General features: G+C 41.5%; 1 pseudogene; it reads left to right on the top strand.

Moving 5' to 3' along the window:
- Nucleotides 1–5,491: 5,491 nt before the first annotated feature.
- On the top strand, nt 5,492–6,657 carry LOC137234768 (forkhead box protein K1-like; annotated as a pseudogene).
- The last annotated feature ends 708 nt before the right edge of the window (nt 6,658–7,365 follow it).

Below are 7,365 nucleotides of genomic sequence, written 5' to 3'. Positions count from 1 at the left end.
TCATCAGTCTTTACGAACTAAATACTGTCACATTTGGTGTAAACTGCGCCCCCTACCTCGCGATACGGTCACTTCTACAATTGGCTGATGATGTAGAAAATACCCACCCGTTTACGCGAAAGTATGTATGTCGACGACGTTTTATCTGGAGGACATACAATAGCGTAAACTATCAGAGCAAGAAACGAGATTCGCGAAGCATTACACTCAGCTGGCTTTCCATTGCGCAAGTGGACATCAAATTGTGAGGAAATCCTTCAGGACATCCCCAAAACGGATCTGATCAGCGAGGACTTCCTAGAAGAGGCTAGCTCGGTGAAGGCACTCGGAATACGATGGAACGCGAATTCGGATATGTTTTACTTCACCGCAGGAGTTTTAGAGAATGGCGATAACATCACCAAACGCGCAATCCTAGCCGTTATAGCCAAACTTTTCGACCCTTTAGGCTGGCTTGTACCAATTGTCATAGTGGCAAAAATACTAATGCAGAGTATCTGGTTAGAGGGCACCGGGTGGGACGAACCTGTCTCCCCAACTACCTTAGAACAGTGGGAAAATTGCACCCAACACTATAGCGAAATAGATAACATTAGGATACCGCGGTGGGTAAATTTTTCACCGGAAGACGACATGGAAATCCACGGCTTCTGTGACGCTTCCGAGAAAGCATATGCGGCAGCGGTATACATGCGCGTGAAAAGAGACGATCAGGTTTTCATACACTTACTTTTAACAAAAACCCGATTAGCTCCAGTGAAAACCATCTCGCTATCACGTTTAGAACTCTGCGGCGCCGTGCTGCTTGCAGAAATCATGGAATCCATATTCCAAAACATTCATTTGGGACCAGCAAAAGTTGACCTCTGGACGCATTCAACCATCGTACTAGCATGGATAAGAAAGCCGCCCTGTTCCTGTTCAACCTTCGTCGCACACCGAATCAGTAAGATCATCGATATGGTCGGTAGCAATAACTGGATTCACGTGGACTCGGAATCTAATGCAGCGGATTTAGGAAGCAGAGGACTACTAGCGTCTGATTTGGTCAACAATTCGTTGTGGTGGCAGGGTCCTTCTTAGCTACAAGAATACAATTCTCACTGGCCAGCACAAGACACCGATTACAACACGTCCGTTGAGGAAAAGAGGGCACAATCATAAGCCACGACAGGGGTAAAGCATATATATATTCTCGACCGATTTTCAAATTTTCCTAGGGCCTTTAAAGTTCTATCACATGTTAGGAGATTCTATAAAAGAACGCATCCTAAAACTAAAGCAGTGTTCCAGGAAAAGTCGTGCATAATCTCAGCCGATAAGAATACGGCAACGACTCAAGCATTAATACGAGTCCGCCAGAAACAATTCTACGGTACAGAATATTTAAAATTAAAAAATAGGGAACCTATTGATCGGAAGAGTGAAATCCTGTCACTCAACGCATACATCGACAAAGATGATATTATCAGAACAGGGGGGCGTCTAGGGGCTTAAAAAGACATGCCATACAACGAGCGTGATCCTATCATCTTGCCTTACAATTGTAGGCTGTCTCGCCTTACAGTTATGATCGCTCATCATGACTCCCTTCATGGCAAGAACCAGCTCATGCTCCGTCTTATCCGAACCCAATACTGGATACGGAATATCAAGACCATGATCAGAGCCATCATCCACAATTGCAAAACCTGCATTATTCATCGGAAGCAGGCGCAGTCCCAACTTATGGGTACCCTTCCCTGCGAACGGACTACTTTTACCCGCGCGTTCACCAATACCGGGGTAGACTTTTCGGGCCCTTCGACATCAAAAGCTACCGCGGTAGGGGATGTCGACTGTCAAAAGGCTACGTATGCCTTTTTGTCTTTTTCTCCACTAAGGTCATTTACTTAGAGGCCACTAGTGACCTCAGCACCCCATGCTTTCTCGCAGCCTTCTCGCGTTTTATCGCGAGAAGATGATGTCCGAAAAACATCTACTCCGATAATGGCACAAACTTTGTCGGAGCATCAAGATCTTTACGATCCGAATTTAAAGCCTTTCTGGCCGAAAGCCGAGACAAAACAGTCTCAAAGTATAGCCATCAAGCATTGAGCTGGCATTTTATTCCCGCCGCCGCTCCACATATGGGCGGCCTGTGGGGAGCGGGAGTGAAGAGCTTCAAAAGCCACTTCAAAAAGATCGCTTCTCCCCACAAATATACTATGGAGGAGTTCCAAACACTTTTGTGCAGGATTGAGGCGTGCCTCAACTCGCGCCCTCTCAGTCCAGGGTCGAATGACCCAACGGACCTGGAACCACTAACCCCAGGACATTTCCTAACCGGCAGCCACCTGCTGGCTCCAGCAGAACCAGATGCCAGTGAGAGCTCTGCCTCGATGATCAATCGATGGCAGAAACTTAAAACCCTCCATCACACTTTCTGCAAAAGATGGAAGGTGGAATATCTATCCGAACTTCAAAAACGAGTAAAGTGGAAGCATCCCAAAGAAAATATAAAGTGGGAGACCTCGCTGTCCTCAAAGAGGACAACTTATCTCCCAACGAGTGGAGGCTAGGCAGAGTCGTCAACGTACACCCCGGCGAAGATAACCGAGCACGCGTACTCGACCTGATAACCGAGAAGGGTCAAGTCAGACGACCTCTAGTCAAAATGATCCTTCTCCCCACGGAGGAGATAGATTGTGAGAGGACCAAGAGCTCCTTCTAGCAATCCCTCCGTTTGCTATACATCCCTCCTCCCCCTCCTTTAAATCTTCAGGCCAACCAACAATCCTAACGCAGATCCGCATCTGCCACAGAAAACAAAGGCATTCGGCCCATTAAAGTTTTTAAACAAATTTCAAAAAAAGACAACGCAAATTTCACTCGTTCACCCGAAACGAGGCCACCCAACAATCCTAACGCAGATCCGCTATCTGCTACAGAACCTAAAGACATTCGGCCCATTATATTTTAAATTTTCCAAAACATCCCACAATTCACTCGCTCACCCCGAGCGAGGTCACCAGAAGCCCGAACGCAGATCCCTCCTCCCCCTCCTTTAAATCTTCAGGCCAACCAACAATCCTAACGCAGATCCGCATCTGCCACAGAAAACAAAGGCATTCGGCCCATTAAATTTTTTAAACAAATTTCAAAAAAAGACAACGCAAATTTCACTCGTTCACCCGAAACGAGGTCACCCAACAATCCTAACGCAGATCCGCTATTTGCTACAGAACCTAAAGACATTCGGCCCATTTTATTTTAAAATTTCCAAAACATCCCACAATTCACTCGCTCACCCCGAGCGAGGTCACCAGAAGCCCGAACGCAGATCCGCTATCTGCCAAAGAACATAAAGGCCTTCGGCCTATTTTATTTACAATTTACAATATTAGCAGTGGTTTATAATTTTAAAAATCCGAATTAAGCCAGTCGGAATATTTAAGAAAAGCCTCTGACTATTCCAAACTTCGAATGAAAACCCCCAAAACGTTCAAATAATTTTAAAAATTCTAAGCATTCAGCTTAATAGCGCATTAATTTTGCGTGCAAGGAAATGCATGCATGCCTTAATGCTATCCGACTGCATGCAGCGTCGAAACATTGTTTTTTGTATAGATTTAAGAAATATTAGAAATATTTTTGGGCGCGTATTAAAAGTCGACATTCTGTTCTATTAATCCCGTATATCCGGACGATTCGTCTCCATTTAAGAATTTGGAGAATCGGTTTTGTAGGTGGAATATTATGCATATTCGGACCTCGTGAGGTAGTATCAAAGAACGTATTCCGAATATTCTAAATTCACGGTTTATCCGGAACGCCTCCGTGAATACTTAACGGAAAAGTGCTTTCCGAAATTTCAGAATAAAAAGGTGAATACTCCCTGTGTAACAGGACCGCACAAAAGCTTGACTCTTCTGTCAAAATCAAATTTATAACTACCAAAGATACTTGTCTACTATCATTTCACTGAAGGGGATTGAATTATTCCCCGTTTCCCTACTTCGTACAAGTAACCCGTCCAGATTGCTCATCGGAGAACAAACCTCTAGTAATTGAATCAAACTCACCCACTCACTGAGACTGGTTAAAGCTGTTGCTGCCACACTCAGAGGTTGTTTCGGCGGCACCCAATAAAACTTCAAATATACCCAATGAGATTTTGTTGACAAGAAAAAAAGGAGAAACGCGCTGATTCTATGCGCTTTTCATCCGAATATCGCAAGGACATACTTTGTTCGATACTAAAATATTATAAAAAGTTTGCTGATAAGCCTAAAAATTCACAACGTTTCTCTGCTTATAAATACCTTTGGTCCGGCATCAGCTTACCCATAATGCTTGAAGTTACGCCGTGCTCCTTAGATCAATTGGATCCAACAGCACAATTGACTATTCTTGAAATTGAAGCAATTTTTTCATGCACTTAGACGTTTACTTGCAAGTAAAGTTGAATATGCCGCATTTTCAACTTTACCAGGCTTCCGCGAAATTATTGGCCCCTAAAATTGTAGCCGCTCTACGCTGTAAAGATTTGGCAGTGACATATGCTGCAATCGATATGATAAACTCACTATTGCATTCAGTGAATCACTAACTGCTAATGATCATTGCAACAACAAGTTTTTTCAATTAGAAGAAAAGTTTTCTAAGCGGGGTCGCCCGTCGGCAGTGGTTGGCAAGCGCTGCGCGCCTAATTCTGCCATGAGAAGCGCTCAAAGAGGACTCATCTGCCTTGCAGATGCTGTTCAGAGTCGGCACAAAAGAAGAGGAGCACGACACAAATTGAGAGAGAAGCTCGGCTTAGAATCTTTTCCGAGGTTATCGCGCCTTACATTATTTATGTCTATAATTACGCATTTCACAAGAGAGTATTCATGCACAATTTTAAGATTTGGATTGTTTTCATGGTTTCCACTTTAAAATTTGACCACATACGGCGAATAGGATACCTTTGAATTGCCTAAATTATTTCTTAGCAAACGGCTCTTAATACCGAACAGTGATTACTCGAAATTGCATTTCATTAACATTTGCGCTATTAAATAAGAAAACCTTATAAAATATTCGACTTCATACTCTGGCCCACGGTGTCACTAAACTCCCATTATTTTAAACTCTAGGCAAGAGGTTTTCCTCAGCCTCTAAAAGTGCCTGCGACCTTTGTGGAGCTGTCGTTGTTGAATTTTTTTGTCCAGATTTTTTAGGATCATAACCATAAGAATATTAATGCAATCACTTAACCTGCTCCTCCAGGAAAACTTAACGTTAAATTTAAAATCAAAAATATATAGTGAAGCTATCCACGATATAACAATTGCGAATGATGTTGCAAAACCTTTTAATATATTATCAGCATATTTAACAACGACAGCAACAATTAGGCCACCACCAGCTTGTTAAAATATTAAATACCCAATAAATAAATCACAACCTAAGAAGAAACCATCTTTCAAAATTTGACGTCCATCATTAACGAAACATGTTAGTATACCGAATGGTATACTCAATAAACTTCATCGTACATTACGCATCCATACCGAAAAAGGAGCAAAAGGGCCCATATTTATCACCAACTGGTACAATAAGTGCTGGAAATAGTTGCCCAGCCAGCCCGTGTCACGGTTTTCATCAGAATCAAGCTACATACAACAACTATAGCAATAGCAATATACAAAACCAAGATCTATTCCAAACACCATCAACTGTTAGCTACAATCACAATGAGAAACCACTGTATAGCTATGCTCAATTGATTGTACAGGCCATATCGGCAGCACCGGATAAACAATTGACATTATAGGGCATTTATTCATTTATTGTAAAACATTAACCATATTATCGTAAAGAAACCAATAAAGACTGGCAAAATTCTATACGCCACAAACTCAGTTTGAACAGGTATTTCATTAAAGTTGCACGCTCTCAAGATGAACAGGCAAAGGTAGCTTTTGGCGTATTGATCCCGATAGTCGCGCAAAATTGATTGATCATAGCTATAAGAAGCGTCGTCAACGCAGCAGCCAAGGCTTTTGTCCATCATATGGCATACCACGTTCGGCACCAGTCTCACCGAGTCACATGGATAACTCTTTTGAGGGTTCACCATTGCAGGATTTCGTTTTATAATCGGCTCCTGGATCGCCGGGCATGTCAATTGAGCAGCGTGCTGCTGATGGTGATCTTATGCCTTGATCTACAACAACACTACTCAGAATGTGCATCAATCGACGGCAAACCATTCTCACAATCAATACAAAAGCAGCGGTAGCCCATACTATGTTTCAAATCAAAATTCAGCCATGTCCGGTGGACAGCACCAACAACACCTTAACAACAACACAACACAATGAGAGTGGCATTATAAGCAGTAATAATAGCAGTGGAAATGGTGTTGGTGCATTGATGGCACTAAAACGTAATCACGCATTGGCAGCTGGCGCTCAGCAGCAACAACAACAACAGCATCATCATCAACAACAAGTGCAGACACTTCATGCGGATATTATTTAGGAGGAGATGCCAAAAGATTATACTGGCAATATGGAAACGGGTGATGAATATATACTGGGTGGTAATAACAACGGTGGTGGTGGTGTTGGGGGTAGCAGCAGCTCCAGTGATGCTGCCAAGTGCCCTAAATATATATCTGAAGTACTCTGATGTGTTGCTCCTGCTAATTTTTGAAAGTAATGTGAAAAATAAAATTTTTAAATCAACAATGCAATAATTTTCTTACCATTCTTGATGAGTGGCACCCTCACGCACTTACAAATGGCAGAGTTAGGCTGTTTTGCCTTCGACACCAACTTTTTCGAGTACGATGCCTTTGGCATGAGATGCTCCATCAAAAGGATTAGCCTTCCATCTTGTTCTAAAATGCGCCTTTTCGTAATCTTTATCAGCCCAACGCTGATCGCGGCGATGATTCACATGCTTCCAAGCTGGACAAAATTATTTTATGAGATTTTCCGTTTCATATGCAGTCATTTATTACAACTACGTCATTTTTTTCAGCAATATGTTCTTTTTTTTATTTTTTTCCAAAATTTTACTTTATATGCAAACATTTGCTTATTTCATATACAGTAACTCATGTGAATAAGTGACATAGATCCAAAAAAAATTTAAAGGACTTAAGAATATTACTTTATTGTACTTAAATTGAATGGACTACAAATCTCAATACTCTAAAAAATTCTAGAAATTCCGAAAAAAAATTAAAATTTTTTATGAAAATTCGTCGAATTTTTCAAATATTTTTTAAATATAATTTAGTTTTTGTTATAGATCGTGACAAATTTTCTTATGAGAAATTAGTTAAAATATGAAAATTCGTCGAATTTTTTAAACGTTTTTTAAATATAATTT

This window comes from Eurosta solidaginis, chromosome X (assembly GCF_040869045.1).
Source record: "Eurosta solidaginis isolate ZX-2024a chromosome X, ASM4086904v1, whole genome shotgun sequence".
Classification (NCBI taxonomy): Eukaryota; Metazoa; Arthropoda; class Insecta; order Diptera; family Tephritidae; genus Eurosta; species Eurosta solidaginis.
Note: the sequence above shows the minus strand (reverse complement) of the source record. Positions and strands in the feature narration are given on the sequence as shown.